This window comes from Podarcis tiliguerta, assembly GCF_965153285.1.
Source record: "Podarcis tiliguerta genome assembly, chromosome: 4".
In the NCBI taxonomy this organism is placed as follows: domain Eukaryota; kingdom Metazoa; phylum Chordata; class Lepidosauria; order Squamata; family Lacertidae; genus Podarcis; species Podarcis tiliguerta.
This window is the reverse complement of record NC_139537.1, coordinates 6,498,417-6,519,432: the sequence shown is the minus strand read 5'-3', so window position 1 is coordinate 6,519,432 and position 21,016 is coordinate 6,498,417. Positions and strand designations below refer to the sequence as shown.

At 45.8% G+C, this 21,016-nt stretch overlaps 1 protein-coding gene across 5 annotated transcripts in view; it reads right to left on the bottom strand.

Moving 5' to 3' along the window:
* Nucleotides 1-21,016, bottom strand: part of FAM168A (family with sequence similarity 168 member A) — a 173,893-nt gene that overhangs the window by 36,599 nt on the left and 116,278 nt on the right. The window lies entirely within an intron of this gene.

Sequence of the window (21,016 nt, the reverse complement as noted above, 5' to 3'; positions counted from 1 at the left end):
CTGCTGCTGCTGGTAAAGTCCTAAGAGGCAAAGGATGTTGGAGGCTGAGGGGGGGGGGGAGAGAATAAGCAGTTACAAGGAACTCTTCTTCCTGCTGCCAGAACAGCCCCCCATCACCAGCCCCCCCACTTGGATAGGCAAACTAATAAGGCAAGGGGGCCGGATCCGGCCCAATTGCCTTCTTAATCTGGCCCACGGCCGGTCTGGCAATCAGCGTGTTTTTACATGAGCAGAATGTGCCCTTTTATTTAAAATGCATCTCTGGGTTATTTGTGGGGCATAGGAATTCGTTCATTCCTCCCCCCCCCCTCAAAAAAAATAGTCCGGCCCCCACAAGGTCTGAGGGACAGTGGACCGGCCCCCTGCTGAAAAAGTTTGCTGAGCTAGATGTTTTCAGTCCCAATGCTGGCTCCTGGCTCTGCTCCCATAAAAGGTGGAAGCAGCAAAAGGGGTGTATTGCAGGGGGACAGACGATGCCCAGTCCGCCAAGAGTTTTTCTTGCCTGATAACCAATGCACTTTTCAGGTGAGTAGACAAACCCCAAGTCCTATTAAAATGCAGCCACTGGATGACTAGGAAAGCAATCACCCGCCCCACAGAGGTGCTTGCAGGATGTGACCCCTCTTCTACCCAACTCCATGGGCATCCTGAGTAGCTATGGGACGTGTCTGGGATCTTTGCCTGCCCTTTATAAATTTATGAAGCTCCTCCTTGAAGTTAATTAGAATCATCTATTTCAACAGTCATTACCACTGTGCTGGAATAAATAACTATTTGTTCCAACCTCTCATTTTCATCAGCGTTGCAATTCTGCTACTAAATCAGGTTAATTAAAAATGGTTGCAGTTAATGCCGGAGATGCCAGCGATTCGCTAATAGTATGTAAAGCCCATGCCACTGAGCAGGCTGTGGGGTGTACAGGATTCTGGCAATCAAACGTCTCTTTTGAGTGTTATTTATAGAACCAGCAACGGCACACAGAATTCTAATGAGGACACGGCCAAGTCAAAGGAAGAAATGCGCACTTGGCTTCTCATGCGAAGGTTCTTGACTGTGGATTTGGGGGGCGGTTCTTTTGGCTGCTTCTTTTTTAAAGAAGGAAAGGCAAATGCACTGCCGCGATGACTAATTCGCTGCTGTCTTTTTACTACACATCACATCCATCTTCCTTGCCTGGAAGCGTTTCGTAACAAAAGTGCCCTTTAGATGTTACCACAGTGGCGCGAGAGCTTTTCCTGCGAGGGCTCCTTCCCTGACGCCACCGCAAGGTCCCAGTGAAAGTGAAGCTCCTTAGGACCTGGTTTGCCACCCTTGATATGGCTGGGTGGAAACTGCCCGGGAAGAAGTGGAACAGCTGAAACTGCCGCAAGCCGAATCCACAGGAGAGCTGCGGCTGGAACGGCCAAAGTCCTAGACTGCTTGGGACCATGGAAAATCGGCTCACCTCTTATATACCCAATAGATCACTGTACTGGGCCTCCAGCAAACAATGGAGGTCCGCTTCAAACAATGTGGGAATTGGGTCTTTTTAACACGCATCCTATTTTGGTGATTGCTGGTTGATTTAAACCAGGGGTCAGCAACTTTTTCAGGAGGGCGACGGTCCACTGTCCCTCAGACCTTGCAGGGGGCCAGACCCACCCTCTCCCCAAAGCACCCCCCCCTCCTGAAAGGAACGCCCACCACCGCTACTCTCGCAGCAGCTACCTTCTCTTCAGCAGCCCATCAGAAGCCGTGCCACAGAAGTCAGGCTCCGCGCCGGTTTAGCACGGGGACTGACCTAGCGGGCGGCAGGGTCTGCAAGGTTCGTGGGCCGGATTAACGAGCCCGGCGGGCCACATCCGGCCCGCAGGCTTTAATTTGCCAACCTCTGATTTAAACTGTGAACTGGGTGGTTTAAATTGTTGTAAACCACCCCTGCATCTTAGGGCAAAAGGCAAGCGATAAGTTAAATACTGTATTTTTCGCTCTATAGGACACACTTTCCCCCCCAAAAAAATTAAGGGGAAATGTGTGTGCGTCCTATGGAGCAAATGCGGGCTCCTTGGCTTCAGTGATAGCAACGCGAAGCCTCCGAAGCGCAGAGGGAGAGCTCCCCCCGTGCTCCAGAGGCTTTGCGTTGCTTTTGCTGAAGCCGCCTGAAGCCCCTGGAGTGCAGCGGGAGTTCGCGCTGTGCTCCGTGGGCTTCAGGCAGCTATCCGCAATCCTTCGGAGCGCAGCAGGAGTTCCCGCTGTGCTCCAAAGGCTTGTGGATAGCCGCCTGAAGCCTGGAGAGCGAGAGGGGTCGGTGCACACCGATCCCTCTTGCTCTCCAGGCTTCGCTTTGCTGGAGAGGCGCTGCACAGTTTTCCCTCTCTGCGCAGCGCCCCTTCAGTGAAGCGGGAGGAGAAATGGAAGGGGCTCCGTTTCTCCTGCCGCTTCGCTGAAGGGGCGCTGAACAGAGAGGGGGAGAATCCCCCCCCCCGTTTCCCCCCTCCTATGGTCCGGTGCATCCTATAGAGCGAAAAATACAGTAATAACCCCCTCCACCATGTTACAGCAGGGTGAATTGCTGCTGACCAATCTCTGGCGTCCACCTAGCGCTCGCTAGTGTGCTTCAAATGAAAGACGCAGGAGATTCACAGACAGGCCCTGGCAGGGTCACATGCAAGCAAGTGCAAGATGTGGAGCAAAACAAAAGCGGAGACGGTACCCAGAGATGCTATCACACGTAGCGAATCGGGTGTAATTACTTTGGTAAAAATAGGTAAGTGAAAAGGCAGCCATGCTGACATGAAATCAATTCTTCTTCCCCTGCATTCGTCTTGCTTTTCGGTTCTCAGGGGCCGTTCGCCCATTATGTCAGAGATCTATGTCAGAAAAGAAACTGACCGACCCACAGCCCAGGGCAGCAGACAACTCCGTGCGCTCAGATGCTTGAACCTGGGTCACTTGTTCAAGTGCAACACAAATCTACACAATCTACTCCCCAGCACAATGATGTGAAGCTAGAGAACATGCCTTGCTCACATTCAGACCTCATCAGCTCCAGCATTTACTTATTTTAATAAAAAGAGTAGGCAGCATGTGATGTGAAAAGCCTCTCTCAGCCTAAGACCTTGGGGAACTGTTGCCAGCCAGAGTAGGCAGTATTAGGAAAAGAAGAATGGATACAAAAGCTTATGGAATATGCAGAAATGGCAAAACTTCAAGGAAAAATAAGAAATCAAGATAACCAACTTTTTATAAAAGAATGGAAATGGTTGATTGAATATTTACCAAACAAGCTGTAAACAGGTAAGAGCATTGGCAGGATTATTGTAATAACCTGCAGTTTTATAAGAGTATATATTTAAAGTAGATTAATAAATGAGCAAATTAAGTTAATCCGGATACACAGAAAATATTAAAAATAAATTTAAGGAACCGCAGAAAGACGGGGAAGGAAGCCAAGTTCTGAAATGTTAAAATGATTGCAGAATTATTGAAATGTATAAAACTGAAAATCATAAATTATATGAGAGACAGTGTTACGAAAACATCAATTTCATACCTGCTTCCTCCACCTCCACCACCACCCCACCTCATCAAGATCACACAGAAAACTCCAAAGTATTGATGACTGCAGCTCGAAACAAAATAGGCATCAGTTTTGCCAAATACAGTAGGCCTGAAGTGCAGGATGCTTTGCAAACGTTTAGCGTGGTGTATATTCTATAAAAGGATGACATATCATGTAAAAGGAGTTCAGAGTACAACCAGAGCTTTCAACCGCAGCAAAGGAGAGCTCACCGGAGGGAAGAGGAACACTCAACACTGGCAGATTTATGGAGCCGTAGTAGGAACCCTTCCCATTTGCAACCCTTGCTGGGTTCTACACTTATCTGGAATTTCTCCTGCCGAAAATTGAGCCCCTCTTGCTCTTCTGCACTGGGGTTTCCAAAAACAATCCCTGTAGCTCAGCACCAGAAGCAGCTCACCCAGCTGGATGGAACCGCAATACTGGCTTCCCCGAAAGGGCTGTCTCATGGAAGATGGAGCAAGCTTGTTTTCTCTTGCTCGGGAACATGGGTCGGCAAACTAAGGCCTGTGGGCCGGATCCGGCCAAATTGCCTTCAGGATCCGGCCCGTGGATGGTCCGTGGATCGGTGTGGGCCGTGGGGATTCTGCGGGCCAGCTCCTGGTGGACCCGAGCACAGCCCGTCGCCAAAGGAGGCACCCGGTGAGAGTCCTTGAGGCCGAAGCGCCGGAGAAGGGCTCCCACTTCCCCTTCCAGGAGAGGGCGAAGGGGCCATGGGTGCTCAGATCACGGGTCTGGGAAGGAAAGCGCAGCAGCTGGGGCTGGGGCTGGGGCTAGAGGACTACTTCTCCCCCTCGCCTCTTCTTCCAGCTCCCCCCCGAAATAAAAACAATTAAGGTCTTATATATGTAATAAATGTTCATAAATGTACCAACCAAGCACGTACATAGGTACAGTCATACCTTAGGTTACAGACGCTCCAGGTTGCGTTTTTTAGGGTTGCGGACCGCCAAAACACGGAAGTACCGGAACGGGTTTTTGGTTTTTGGCAGTCACACATACACAGAAGCACTAAATTGCGCTTTGTGCATGCGCAGAAGTGCCGAATCGCAAACTGCGCAGACGCAGGTTGTGAACGTGCATCCAGCACGGATCACGTTCGCAACCTGAGCGTACACTGTATGTGGACCACATGTCTGGAGCAGCACAGGAAGACCGTCCCTGAAACCATTTTGACTCCCAAACTGACCAAATGTTTTCTCTGCAAGGAGGGAGAGGGTGAGGGAACCTTCCCATTGTCTCAGGAATTGGGAAATCACCATTTCAAAGGAATGGGCAGACTACCAGGAAAGGCAATCAGATAAGGAATTATCAGATAACCTGGAAGATGGGAAAAACAACATTCAAATTTCTGTTGTAGACCACCTTTTCTGTGATGTAGGTATGATGTTTGGGGGGGGCGGGTTTTTGGTTACACCCCTTCTGTGATGTATCTATGATGTTTGGGGGGGGTGGTCTTGAGCTCAAGGGCGGGCAACTTAAAATGTCTATATAAGGACGGACACACCTTGGTTCTGGGTCCTCCGCCTCTCTCCTGTGTGTGAAGGGAGCACCCTGTTGCAACAGATTAATAAGGATCAAGCTTACGAGCTGCTTTGCTTCTCAATAATCTCTGGTTGGCCTCTGTTATTTTCTCTGACCGATGGAGAACCTACAAAGGACTCTAGAAGGGCTCTTGTGTCCCTCATAAGGGAATAAGGGCAGATTTTGTTTATTACAACCCCCAATCTGCTTCTCCGGCTCGCCACAAGGTCTGAGGGACAGTGGACTGGCCCGCAGCTAAAAAAAATTTGCCGACCCCTGCTCTGGAAGGTAGGACTCGAACCCATGGCTTCGAGTTACAAGAAAGGAGATGCCAACTAAACATCAGCAAGAACTTTCTAGCAGTAAGAGCCATTCGACAGTGGGACGGTCACCCTCGGGAGATTGTGGACTCTCCTTCCTTGGAGGTTTTTAAGCAGAGGTTGGGTGGCCATCAGTCATGGATGAATTAGCTGAGATTCCTGCATCGCTGGGGGTTGGACTAGATGACCCTTGGGGTCCAACTTTACAATTCTATGATTTTATCCTCTATAGACATTTGAAACCTCTGTATGCACACACACACAGCTGGCTCCCCTCCAGCCCTGGGAATGGCAAGACCTCAGGATCCAGAAAGATTGCCCATTAATTGAGTCCGCCTTTGAAGACGGAGCTCTCTTTCAAGCCAGAATTTAAGGCTGCTATAAATAATATTTGTTTATCTCTTTCATCTACCTGTTAAATCTGTGTTGAGTCGCTCAACATGAAAGGATTAGAAGTGTGCAAAAGACTCCATCCTTTTGAAGGAAGTGTAAAGGGAGAGGCGAAGAATGCCGCAGTTTCTGAAGCCTAGGCTGATAATGAGCACATTAAGTCTTTCCCTTTCTCCCCTGAACCCATTTTGATTCTAATCAGCCCAAGAACTCCCATCAGTCAGAGACTGCAAGGAAAGGGACCATCAGACAGCACTGCTGAGACTGTACGTTGATGACCTGCACAGCTTTGATCCACACCATTTCCCTCTTTTTTTCTGTTTCATTTTCTCTGTGGAAACTATACCTTTACAGTCAGGGGTCTACTTTACTACCCGAACTCGAGTGCAGTGGCGTAGCGTGGGTTGTCAGCACCCGGGACAAGGCAAGTAACTTGCGCCCCCCCCCCGCTGCACTGTCCCTCCCCCAGATAGTCCCTCGCTCTCTCTCTGCACCGCACCGCACGCCTGGCACCCCCCCCTCCACAGTGGGCGGCGACCCGGCGGCTCGGATCGGAATCACACAGCCAGCACTGCAGTGAGAGAGTGAGTGAGCCAGGTAGGGGCAGAGAGCTGCGAGTGCCCCCCCCCAGATGTTGCGCCCGGTGCGGCCGGGCCCCCCCCTGCACCCCCCACGCTACGCCACTGCTCCAGTGCAGTTGTGACAGTGGTCCCCTGCCAACCCTGGAAGCCAGCATTGGGGATGCAAGCCATCTTCAGAGCAGATTCCCTAGAGCAAGCACACCAACATGAACCTGGTTAGCACTAACCGCCTTCTCTTCTAACCACAAATACCATATTGGCCCAAATATAAGCCGCACCACAAATAATAATAAATACATTTTTATTTATACCCCGCCCTTCCTGGTTCAGAAAACCGGGCTCAGGGTGGCTAACAACCAATTTAAAACACTTAACTGATGCTACAAAAAACAGCATAAAATACAGGATAAAACGTGAATAACAATAAAATAAAAAATCATTTTAGGGGGGAAATCTATCCAATAAACATTAGATGATCACCAGGGCTAGCTGGCTAAATTAGTCCTATTTGGGCCAGGGAGTAGACCAGGGGAGAATTAGCTATGGGATCCCAGAGCGGGTAATCTTCATAAAAAGGAGAGGGGGAGGGAAGGGAAGGAAGGGGAATAAAAGATCAGGCTAAGTTCAAATGGAAAGCCAGGCGGAGTAGCTCTGTCTTACAGGCCCTGCGGAAGGAAGTTAAATCCTGAAGGGGTCTAGTCTCATGGGACAGAGCATTCCACCAGGTCGGAGCCATCACTGAAAAGGCCCTGGCCCTGGGGGAGGATAATCTGACTTCCTTAGGGCCCAGGACCTCTAAACTATGATTATTCATAGTTATTCATTTGACGGTTTGGGGGAGGCTTGGGAGCCACAGACAGGACAGGAGCCGTTGCCCCGCACTGCTTTCTGGGGGGGGGGGGGCACGTCACTTTGCTGTCGGCCTTCCCCCTTCTCAGCCGGTGTAGGGGAGGCTTAAGAGCGGTGTGCGGGCTGCGCGCCATTGCCCCGCGTTCCTGGGCTGCTCTCTGGGGGGAGCTGCGCCACCTTGTCGCCGGCCTCACCCCCTTCCCCCTGACGGCTCAGGGGAGGCTTGGGAGCGGCAGGCAGGCTGCGCCCCACTGCCTCATGCTCCCAGGCTGCTCTCATGAGCGGGGGGGGGGGGGGAGGGCTGCCGCGCTGCTTTGCTGGTGGCATAGGGTCAGATATAGAAGCCGCACGTTAACTTTTCACCATAGGAATTTGGGGGGTGGTGGAGTGTGGCTTATATTTGGGCCAATGCAGTAACAAAATCTGCTTCAAGCTTAGCCTTAGGAGGGAATCAAGGATTGTGTGTGAGCACAGGCCTCCTGAAGCAGAGTAGATTGGGCAAGTCTGAGGACCAACATCTTCTTGTTGTTGTTTAGTCGTTTAGTCATGTCCGACTCTTCATGACCCCATGGACCAGAGCACACCAGGCACCGCCTTCAGTTGTCTTTTAAAAGTAAAATAGTTATTTATTGCCTTGACAACTGCTGGGAGGGCGTTCCTGGGGAGGGCACAGTTTGTTGTTGTTGTTTAGTTGTTTAGTCGTGTCCGACTCTTCGTGACCCTCTGGACCAGAGCACGCCAGGCACTCCTGTCTTCCACTGCCTCCCGCAGTTTGGTCAAACTCATGCTGGTAGCTTCGAGAACACTGTCCCACCATCTCGTCCTCTGTCGTCCCCTTCTCCTTGTGCCCTCCATCTTTCCCAACATCAGGGTCTTTTCCAGGGAATCGTCTCTTCTCGTGAGGTGGCCAAAGTATTGGAGCCTCAGCTTCAGGATCTGTCCTTCCAGTGAGCACTCAGGGCTGATTCCCTTCAGAATGGAGAGGTTTGATCTTCTTGCAGTCCATAGGACTCTCAAGAGTCTCCTCCAGCACCATAATTCAAAAGCATCCATTCTTCGGAGATCAGCCTCCTTTATGGTCCAGCTCTCACTTCCATACATCACTACTGGGAAAACCAGAGCTTTAAGTATATGGACCTTTGGCAAGGAAGTAACATGCTGGTACAGCACTTGACTCCTTGGAATGTGTTAACACATTCTGCAAAAGCTGGGTTCATCCTGCGAGTGGGTTCCCTGCTCCGACTGCTCTCACGTCTAATTCCATCCTGGTTCAGAGCAACCCTCCAGCACGGGAAAGGGAAAGAACAGAAGTTAGGCCTGTCAAAATGTAGAGCCCTGGAATTCAGACCCCATCCTCTCCACAAATGAAATATAGACAACACATTGGTAGTCTGCAATGCCTCTTCTTCAGAAGAAACTCAATTGCAATATAACAGCCTGTTCCCCTGAAAATGTCAGGCAACTGCTATTTAGCATTGCAGCATGCCATACGGCAGGCTGTGGGAGCCGGCACACACTCCCTGAAGTCGCAAATTGTTGTCAATCTGGCAGGGGAAGCATGCATATTCCTCAAAACAACTGTGGGCAAATTCTGCAATTATAAAACAACATCTCTGTGCGTCAAGAGCAGGGTGGTCATATCCTCACAGAGGAAGGTTTAAAAGACCACCTCACCTTTCACCTGTAGGTGCTTAATTTCTGCACCCTAATTAACTTCAGACGGTCCCTGTGTTATTTTGGATGGTTCTGGACTAATACCAGCAGAGCAAATTGCTCTCAAATCCATTAGCTTTCGACAAAGGCAAAAGCAGATGGAGCGTGCATGGAATATTAGCAAAACCAGTTTTAGAGTGTTAAAAAGGCTTAATGCTTCTCTCCTGGGTCCCTGGGCCAGAATCAAAATGATGCTTCGGGGAACTGGGGAATTTACAGTATCTCGACTGGCAAAGCTACACAGCTGTGTCTGGAGAAGAATCCAGTAAAAGTAAATTCTAATATCATGGGCTGGAATAGTAGGAAGCCCTTGTTTAAAATAACAGAAGTCACAAGTATTATAATACCAACATACATAGATGACTGTTAGTTCTGCATTTGTTCATTTTAAAGTTTTAATTAAAACAAAAATTTAGTCACAAAGGAATTGTTACAGGAATTCTAAGGTCTCACATATACATAAATCATATGTTCATAAATCTACGCAGCAAATACATTCATAAGTATATATAAATAGGAGAGCAATCCTGTAGGCATTTTGTAGGTTATTCCTTTCCAGGGGTCAGCAAACTTTTTCAGCAGGGGGCCGGTCCACTGTCCCGCAGACCTTGTGGGGGGGCCGGACTGTATTTTGGGGGGAGGGACGGGATGAACAAATTCCTATACCCCACAAATAACCCAGAGATGCATTTTAAATAAAAGGACACATTCTACTCATGTAAAAACATGCTGATTCCCGGACCATCTGCGGGCCGGATTGAGAAGGCATTTGGGCCAGATCCAGGCCCCAGGCTTAGTTTGCCTACCCATGCTTTAAACCGAGTTGAAATGGGACCATTTGCCGATTTGCTCAACTCCACTCACTCAAAATACAGAAAGAGAACAGAAATCTAAGGATTAGCAAACACCTTGGTACGCACTGAAATTGTGACCTACTTCAGCTGATTTTAAATCACTCTAAGCTGAGCAAAGAGTTAAAATTTGTTGCTACATGTAAAAGTTGGAGGGTGGGTGGAAACACTGAAGCTTAGGTTAGAAATAACAAAATTGGCCTTCAGATCTCGAACTTTATATGAATTTAACCAGATAAAGCCTCAATTTTTAACTAGATGACAACACTAGGAAGGGTCTTAGCCTGAAGGATTCCGAAGGAGGTTTTCAAAAGCACAAATAAAGTGAGCAAAGGAAACCAGTTTATGACGATGACACATCCTGCCCCGAAATATCTCTGACTCCTCTTTAGGTGGCCTACCTGCCACCTGAAGTTATTCTGCCTGGATTCACACTGACTAGTTTGTTTCCCAGCCTGCAGTTCACTTATGCTTTTAAACCCTTTAATGATTTCATTGCTTTTATTATGGATGTTAGCACCCTTGAGCAGCTCTTGTGAAATGGAAAGACATGTTAAGCATCTCTTACTGGTATAGAACATGGTTGACTTAGGATATTCATGGATAGAAGCACAGACCTTACAATGTATGGTAAATGCAACTGTATGGCACCATCAATGTCTGGATAGCTGCCAAGTTCCACAAATGCAATATTAAAAAAAAATAGGAATACAGCAAAAACTCCCCAGTGAAATACACAAAACACCTTTTCAATTCCCATTCCTTCAAAAGGAGTCCACAGAAGAATTTACTGGTTAAAAATAGGTTGCTTTTCATTGTTCCTTTTGTAATATTGATTTTATAAAACAAAAAACAGCAAGACAATAATTCATATTAACATGGCCCCAGATTCCAGCCTAAAGCAGCCCACTTGGGCACAAACGCCACTTTAAGAAGAATTACAAGCAGAATGATTTGGCAATCCATAATACAGTTTCTCTCAGAAACAGGCAACAGTAAATCCACGAGGTATAAAGGAATAATTATGGTGACATGCTGGCTGCGTCATTTTTACATAAATCTTCATCAAGGCACATGTCTGAGGACAGTAGAAATTATAGTGAATCATACTTCTGCAATTAGAGGGTTTTAAAAAACCATTTCTTCAGCTTCTGAATTTCCTTTTAAGCTGCATTCATTCACAGAGTCATGAACGATTCAATGGTCAGAAGTCAAAACCCACAATATTAAATTAAATGGGAACTTTGGCCATGCAACTCAACTGTTTGGCCCGAGTCTTCCAACACATAGAAGACAGAACGCAACCTGAAGACACACAAACCACAACAGAGGACCCTTGATATGCAGGCCTATTTGCACAAGCAAAATGACACTTGGAAACAAAGCATATCAAATTATGGGTGCCCCCCCCCCGAATTTTTAAGGCCACACCCACAAATCTTGCTTTCCTCCCCCCCCCCCAAGCACTAGCTCAGTTTTTCACCATTCACTGAACCCATTCCAGAATCAAAATTTTTGCCCTAACCACAGCAAAAAGACTGATACTGATGAATCGGAAAAATAAAAATGCGGCTCCCTTCTACGATTGGATTGAAGACTTACACACACTCGTAACATATAAACAACTTGCAAAAAAATGCAGACTTGCCATGGACAAATTCAGTACAGTGGTGCCTCGCAAGACGAAAAGAATCCGTTCCGCGAGTCTTTTCGTCTTGCGGATTTTTCGTCTTGCGAAGCAAGCCCATTGATGGATTAGCGCTATTGGCACTTTAAGGGCTAAAAACGGCTTTTTAAGCCTTGGGGGATTAGTGGTTTTGCTGCTAAAATGCTTTTAGCAGCTTAGCGATTCAGAAAAAGGGGTTTTGGAGCAAAAAAAAAACCTCAAAATTTTTCGTCAATTTTTGTCTTGCGAAGCAAGCCCATAGGGAAATTCGTCTTGCGAAGCGCCTCTGCAGACGGAAAACCCTTTCGTCTTGCGGGTTTTCCGTCTTGCGAGGCATTCGTCTTGCGGGGCACCACTGTATTTGGACTCCATACTTACAAATACTGTAATAGGTTAAGATTTGGTGAAGTACAATAACAACTTTATAAAGTATACAAAGTTCAGAAGGGCAGTGATTTGAGCTGTAAACCTGGACGGGACTAGTGGATCTCCTGACATGCTCCAAGCGCACTAGCAAGAGGACTCTCTAAATCTTAAGACATTCTTAATAAAGGAGGGAATATTTGCATATGGAAGCAACTAGGAAACGTATCCTCAAATATCAGGGAGAGGAAGACCACAGTATATCTGAAGGAGCGTCTCCACCCCTATTGTTCTGCCCGGACACTGAGGACCACCACCGAGGGCCTTCTGGTGGCTCCCTCACTGTGAGAAGCCAAGTTAGAAGACATCTGAAGGCAGCCCTATTGAGGGAAGCTTTAAATGTTTAACAGACCACTATATTTTAATACTTTGTTGGAAGCCGCCCAGGGTGACTGGGGAGACCCAGCCAGATGAGCTGGTGTAAATAAATTATTATTATTATTATTATTATTATTACTACTACTACTACTATTGTTATTACTTAAAAATGGAAACCGTAATGTTGGTGGTCAACAACAGAGGTTCAAAGACTCTCTCAAGGCAAATCTTAAAAAATGTACTATAAACACTGACAACTGGGAAACACTAACCTACGAGTACTCCAGTTGGAGAACAGCCTTTACCAAAGGTGTCATGGACTTTGAAGATACTCGAACTCAGGACGCAAGGGAGAAACATGCTAAGAGGAAGGCATGCTTGGCAAATCCACACCGTGATCAACTCCCGCCCGGAAACCAATGTCGCCCCTGTGGAAGGATGTGTGGGTCCAGAATTGGCCTCCACAGTCACTTACGGACTCACTGTTAAAACTGTGTTTATGGAAGACAATCTCACTCAGCCAAGAGTGATGGCCAAAGATATATCAAAGCAATGCAGAAACCAATGCAGTGGCCGAATAATGGCTTGAGGCCTTTTGAAACCTACTTTGAGGACCACGGCGACAAGCACCTGCACTCTAACGAGTTGTTCATTCTGTCTCGCAGGCAGTGCCTGTTGAACCCAACATTTAGAACTGTCGCTTAATTTCATGTCTCTTCCCTCCCTTTTAAAGTTCTTGCATGCAGTCTTCTAATTGCTTTCTCAACATATCCAGTATAATCTTCTCTCCCTGTTGTTGCAAGGATTATGGAGAAATAAAAAGATAAAGCTATGTTTTATTAATTTGGAAATCAGAAATTAACTTCCATATGAAATGCTGAGACTCTTCTGCTCTTGCACTGATCCCCCCCACCCCTAGTCTTTGGAGGATTATAAATATACTGGAGAGTAATAAAAAGAGTCTTGAAGCTAACTAAGCAATCTAAACTGAGAACGGTACATTCAGAAATTCTTTTCAAGACAGAAAGGTAATACAAAACCAAAAGGAACTGGCATAGGCTGCTGCCCAGAATGTGGGCATTTTCCCTGAAGAATCTCTATTCAACATAATAGACTGGCACCCAGGGAAGCTTATGAACTCTGGGCTTCTGATCAACAACTCTCCATTAGTCCTCTTCAGGATAAGCTCTTCAGTTGCCCTTTACTATACAATTGTTTCTACAGATCTGGTCTTTTGTTGTTGTTAATTGTTTAGTCATGTCCAACTCTTCGTGACCCCCTGGACCAGAGCATGCCAGGCACTCCTGCCTTCCACTGCCTCCCGCAGTTTGGTCAAACTCATGTTGGTAGCTTTGAGAACACTGTCCCACCATCTCGTCCTCTGTTGTCCCCTTCTCCTTGTGCCCTCCATCTTTCCCAGCATCAGGGTCTTTTCCAGGGAGTCTTCTCTTCTCATGAGGTGGCCAAAGTATTGGAGCCTCAGCTTCAGGATCTGTCCTTCCAGTGAGCACTCAGGCCTGATTTCCTTCAGAATGGACAGGTTGGATCTTCTTGCAGTCCATGGGACTCTCAAGAGTCTCCTCCAGCACCACAATTCAAAAGCATCCATTCTTCGGCGATCAGCCTTCTTTATGGTCCAGCTCTCAATTCCATACATCACTACTGGGAAAACCATAGCTTTAACTATACGGAGCTTTGTTGGCAAGGAGATGTCTCTGCTTTTTAAGATGCTGTCTAGGTTTGTCATTGCTTTTCTTGTTGGGCAGATAAGCTTCAAAAACCCCTCCGGAGGAAATAATTTTCTTCAACACTTACTCAACACGGCCAATTTTTGACCTTAAAATGCTATGAAGTCTCTAAGCCAGGGAGAGGAAACTTGTATCTCTCCAGATGTTGCTGGGATGGGGCTGCTGGTGGTTAGAGTGCAACAACATCTGGATGGCCACAAGTTCCCCATCCTTGCTCTAAGTCAGTGGTGTCCAAACTTTTCCCAAAGAGGGCCAGATTTGATGAAGTGAAGGGCCGTGAGGGTCGACCAAAGAGCCAACCAAAGAAGTTGTTTACCTTTTTTTTGGATTAAAGTTGTTGAGCTTTTTATGATTTTGCCCCGAAGGTTTTGAGCTTTTTTAAGGGTTGAAGTTGTTGTGGCTTTCTTAGGATTTTACCCCAGGAAATTAAACCGACCAGCGGGCCAGATTAGGACCCCAAAAGGGACTTTGAACATGCCTGCTCTAAGTAATCCTGCCGGAAGGAGAGCTCTTTCTTTCCCGGGAAGAACAAAAGTTCCTACTCTGCACATCTCTTTGAAGATTGAGAATCTACTGGATCTATCATGGCAGCAGTTCAGGTCTTAATGTTCAGTGGCAGGTGGTCAGTCAGTCAGTCAGTCAGTCTCTCTCTTTCTCTCTCTCTCTCTCTCTCTCTCTCTCTCACACACACACACACACACAAGCATTATATTCCTTTTTAATGGGAATATGAGTTCTGAGTACATGTCTCAATTTCAGAGCTGCAGTTAACAAAAACTCTCCAGTTAGAGCAAGGGTCACTAAGCTTTCGGGGTCTGTGGCCACCCCTGCAAACTGTTACTGGCACCAAACACACTCTGCAACCAAGCACACAACACAAACTATTATTCTGGCTACAGGATGCTTATTTCAAGACCAATTTCACCGGTGGGTGGGAGGACTGTGTGGGTGCCAGGGAAGGCCCCCCGAGGGTGCATGGGTACCCATGGGTGCTGAGGTTAAAGGCACTCACATAGTAAAGCTGGGAGAAAGCTCTGCCTGAAACTTTGGAGAGCATTTGCCAGAGAGCAGACAGTACTGGGCTAGAGGGACTAATGGTCAGGGGTCCCTTTACCTTTACCTTTAAGGCAGCTTCAAGGGACATGGGTGGCACTGTGGGTTAAACTACAGAGCCTAGGACTTGCCAATCAGAAGGTCGGCGGTTCGAATCCCCGCAACGGGGTGAGCTCCCGTTGCTCGGTCCCAGCTCCTGCCAACCTAGCAGTTCGAAAGCTTGTCAAAGTGCAAGTAGATAAATAGGTACCACTCCGGCACGAAGGTAAACGGCGTTTCCGTGCGCTGCTCTGGTTCGCCAGAAGCGGCTTAGTCCTGCTGGCCACATGACCTGGAAGCTGTACACCGGCTCCCTCAGCCAATAAAGCGAGATGAGTGCCGCAACCCCAGAGTCGGCCATGACTGGACCTAATGGTCAGGGGTCCCTTTACCTTTTAAAGCAGCTTCAAACATACCCTGTGCTGTAAAGACAGTAGTGCAATCAAGCAAAAGGAACCCAGAGAGCAAATTGCATGAATACTCATAACTGCTGATCTGGCATCTGCATGCATTTAAAGTTAAGTTAGTAATGTTATTATAATAACACTGCTTACTCTCTTGTTTTTTCATTTCCCCTCTGGAAATCTCCTTTCACATTAGCATCATGTTGTGGCTGTTTTCGTTGTACTTTTGCACCAGAGTCCCAAACTGGCCATCAGCAGCCATATAGTACACATAAAGGTAAAGGACCCCTGACAGTTAAGTCCAGTCGCAGACAACTCTGGGGTTGCGGCACTCATCTTGCTTTACAGGCCGAGAGAGCCGGCGTTTGTCCGCAGACAGTTTTTCTGGGTCATGTGGCCAGCATGACTAAGCCGCTTCTGGTGAAACCAGAGCAGCGCACAGAAACGTCATTTACCTCCCCGCCAGAGTGGTACCTATTTATCTACTTGCACTCTTGATGTGCTTTAGAACTGCTAGGTTGGCAGGAGCAGGGACCGAGCAACGGGAGCTCACCCCGCTGCGGGGATTCGAACCGCCGACCTTCTAATCGGCTCAGTGGTTTAGACATATAGTACTCATAAAACAAAACACTATCAAAAAGATTCACACACATTAAAGGAAAACCACCACAGAAAGGTAATGGCAGAATTAAGAGAGTTGCTCACCTCAAAGACAAGAAAATTCCAAGAAAGCAAAATCAAAGAGTAATCTTGATTTAAGGCTAGAATTCATGAGTAGTTTAAAGCTTGTGTTAGAGGCATTGCAAAATTTGGAAAAGAGAGGAAGGGGGAATCAAAGATGCAAGCCACAGTTTTAGCACATCGTAGCTCTAGGCGCTGTTCCCCAATTTTCTTTCTGAATTCAAACACTTTATGAAAGAAAGAAGATGTACAGTTTGGACAGAAGACCTACAGGATAAGTCAAAGCTGGTAAGATGTCGTGTGGAATCCTGCTCTTCTTCAATACAGTAGAGCTTTCAGAGTAGTTTCCTTGCATTACACTCTGCATATAGTTGCTTCCACGTAATAACAAAGGCAATACAATTGAGATGCAGGTTACAAAAAGCCTCAAACATCAACATTAACCTGCAGAGTGCTCACTGGAAGGACAGATCGTGAAACTGAGGCTCCAAGACCTTGGCCACCTCATGAGAAGAGAAGACTCCCTAGAAAAGACCCTGATGTTGGGAAAGATGGAGGGCACAAGGAGAAGGGGACGACAGAGGACGAGATGGTGGGACAGTGTTCTCGAAGCGACCAGCATGAGTTTGACCAAACTGTGGGAGGCAGTGGAAGACAGGAGTGCCTGGCGTGCTCTGGTCCAGGGGGTCACGAAGAGTCAGACACGACTAAATGACTAAACAACAACAACAAAAACTTGCAACAAAGGCAAATTGCATCTCCAGTCCAAGCCCTTAAAATCAAGTAGGAAGAAAAAAAATTGTCTTAACCACAATCTTACAGTGAGCTAGGTGTATTTACAGGAGGAAATAAGGTAATCTATACTTTTACAGTATACCCACTTCACCCCCTTCTTCATCCCCAGGCTCTTGTCCATAGAAGCCAATAGGTATTCGTGTGTAAGGGGAAAATAAAGATATATTTTAAAATCTGCATTTTTAATGAAAGTGTCACCAAATATTGGAGGCAGTTTTTAACTGAATCAAAACCCACATGAGTATTCCATGATTAAATTTAGTGGGTGTGAAATTTCATTAGGTTGCTCAGTTTTAAGCAGATTGGATAATTAATTCTGAAGGACAGAATTTGAGAGGGGAAAAATAATACTGCCATGTTTTTTTTTTATCTCACTTCCAGCCTTCCGCCATCTGTGCGATTATTCCCATTCATGTAATACATCAGTGTCTCACAGCTTGGTCTTTGATGAATTTATAAAGAATGTGACCTTATCAATCAAGGGAGGTTAACGGCTTCTAAATGCTGATAGATAGCCAAGAGCACATGGCCAAATCCTTATGACCCTTTGGGTAAAAGTTGACACTGAAGTAGAAAACTCTGTATTTCATTTAGTTCCAACTACAGTACAAAAGGAAAAGGAAAAGACGACAGGCTGGAGACTTAAGGAGGCAAATAGAATGCATATTAATAAACTTATTATTGTTGTTGTTGTTTAGTCGTTCAGTCGTGTCCGACTCTTTGTGACCCCATGGACCAGAGCACGCCAGGCACTCCTGTCTTCCACCGCCAGCCGCAGTTTGGTCAGATTCATGTTTGTAGCTTCGAGAACACTGTCTAACCATCTCGTCCTCTGTCGTCCCCTTCTCCTTGTGCCCTTCATTTTTCCCAACATCAGGGTCTTTTCCAGGGAGTCTTCTCTTCTCATGAGATGGCCAAAGTATTGGAGCCTCAGCTTCAGGATCTGTCCTTCCAGTGAGCACTCAGGGCTGATTTCCTTCAGAATGGATCGGTTTGATCTTCTTGCAGTCCATGGGACTCTCAAGAGTCTCCTCCAGCACCAGAATTCAAAAGCATCAATTCTTCAGCGATCAGCCTTATTTATGGTCCAGCTCTCACTTCCGTTCATCACTACTGGGAAAACCATAGCTTTTACTATACGGACCTTTGTTGGCAAGGTGATGTCTCTACTTTTTAAAATGCTGTCTAGGTTTGTCATTGCTTTCCTCCCAAGAAGCAGGCGTCTCTTAATTTCGTGGCTGCTGTCACCATCTGCAGTGATCATGGAGCCCAAGAAAGTAAAATCTCTCACTACTAGTCTACCTCCACTAGTCTACATCAATGAATATTTTCTCTTCTGCCCTGCTACCAATACGTACCAAACTGCTTGGTGCACTACTCATGAATTCTGTGTCTGTGCATGGAACAGATTTTCTAGATCAACCTTCTCCAACATGGATCCCTCCAGATGTTTTAGGCTTTCATCAACCCTGACCATAGGCCCTGCTTGTCTGGGGTTGATGCCAACTGAGAGTTCAACGTTTTGTTTTCCTCCCTCTCTCGTAACATCACGTTAGCCACTGTGAGAACAAGATGCTGGACTATACGGGTCTTTGGGTTTGGTTTAAATACCTATAATTAATATATTAACAATATAGTGCGAGGAGAGTCTCATGGATGCTCACGTGCATGGGGAAAAAATGACTCCAATTCCTAACTATATCTTTTCACTGGGAAGAGCCAAGGGCTGATGGAATGGTTAAAATGAAAACAGTTTCTTTCTTTTTTAAATAATATTAAAAATATTTTTTAATATTAATAATATTTTTTGCAAATATTTTTTAACATAGCATCCGTCTTGCATATAATATATAAAAACCAATTGGCCATCTCGGCCTGAGACTTCCCACCTCCTCGACCAATGGTTTTCTTGTTTACACTCTGATATTGCATTTTGTTAATATTATTATTACCCTTAAATCTTATCAATTAAAAATAATATTTAATAGTAAATGGTACATTTAACCTTACAAAACTTCTTGGAACCCCACTAACGATGTTAATTGTTGACAATTGTCTTTCAAATGCAAACAAACATTTGCTCCAGTCTTTTGGAAAGGTCTGGTCCTGCTGGTTCCGAATTTTCCAGGTTAATTTTGCCAGCTTGGCATAGTCCATTAACTTCATCTGCCACTCTTCTTTCATCGGAATCTCTTCTTGCTTCCATCTTTGGGCCAAAAACGAAAACAGTTTCTGACCTTCCATGCAATACAGTAGAAATACCTGTCAATATTGGCCAGTGTGGTGACTTGGATGAAAAGAATTTGAGGAAAGGGGCTGTCATGATATCTTAGGAAACATGGTGTTGGGGAACACCCTACGATAAGCCCATTGCTTAGTGAGCCGACCAAAGCGGAGCTGGACATCATTTTCTTTGTCTCCATTTTGAATTTAGCCCCAGCACTGAGCAGATGTGGGGTTCCTTCTCTAATTAACAGTATTAATAATCGCTGGGAGCTGAGCTGCAACAGTAAGCAGAAGATCGTGTCTGCAGCAGTTTTCTGCAGCTCAAGGAAATGACAGAGTCATGGGGCTATAATCTCCTGGTTCATATTTGATGTTGCATCACTTAGCACGAGTAATTAGGAAGGGGTCGGCCAGCTCTACTTGCAATGGAAGCTTTTCAGATTGTGCAAATGTCGACACTGGGTTAGTGGCCATGCATTCATGAGCACTGGGTGTAAAATAATTGACTGATGCTTCTCCAGATAAATAGTAATGTAATAGCTTATTATTTGTATAATGTCTTGCGTGCTGCAGAGTTTCTTGTATGCAGCAGTAATTCAGCTCAACATTCACAGCGGGATGAGGAGGAGAGTGGAGACTTCTGTCTTTCTGATCACGAGCACGTGGATTGCCAACCGCAGTTGACCAGAACGTGGGACATTCATGGGCTCTTTCCCTTTCTGCAGCTGAGAACTGGAACATGTTGGTTGAAGGTGCAGCTTAAATCTCCTGGATCGTGGCCTGTATTTCAGATTTTTAACCTGAAGTCCTTCAAGGCGAATTTTGCAGTTAAATGGGACATGGGGTTTAACTAGATATGACAGTTGTTTTTGACACTTTGAGTTCCATGATAGAAGAAAGGCAGGATATAAATGGAATAATAGAAAACAAACAGTTGCTCATTGACTGGGGCAGAACAAGCCAACTAACACTGGGGCAGACATCTCCAGAATCTGGCTTTTACAAAACTTGTGGATTTTGGCAAGTCATCTGTTTCCGCAGCATCTTTAGCTGTAAAAATCAGGTTCATCATACTTGCCTCACAAGGAGCTGTGAGATGGCATATTACGATTATAAAACTGCAGTAAATAAATTTAATAAATAATAATAATGTTGTTGCCTGTGCTTTCCAAATATTTTATATGATGAACTGCATTCACCTTGAATGATGAGACTTAATCACAACGTAAAAAAGTAATGAAAGCAGAAGACTCCTAAATTCCTGTACAATACTCTCTATAAAAGCCAAGTAATCTTCTATAAAGGACTGTTCTATAGAAAGGCATTTAATGAAAATAAGCACCAAATAATGCTAATGTTGTCAATCTTGCAAAGGGGCACAGCCTACTCTTTCATGTAGGAACACATGAGCATGAAGTTTTCTATGAACGGTAAAACGTGCCCAAATTGACATGGCCCAGCCTGATGAGTCATTTGCATGGAAATTTAAATAGGAAACTGAAAAGGTCCCATGCTGCAAGGTGTCATATCAACAATAAAACACAGCTGATGCTTCAAACAAAAAGTAGCAGTAATGTGGAATAAGCATGTTGTCACTCAAGCTGGTTCCTTGATAGAGGATTGAAAGGTAACCAATTTATCAGCCACTTTCAAAGAGCCATCTAACATGAACCAGGGAATTCTAGGTCTGTTAGCCCAACTGTCTTATCTCAGGATAAGCATTGTAATAATTATGAAGTATACAAACGAACAAGGCGTGCCAAGGATTAATCAGCCCAACTTCTGCCTCACCAGGATTCCAGATTTTTAAATAAACTTTGTTCATGGAAGATTCAGAGCTCTCCACTCAGAATTAATTAGAAATTTTGCTACTATG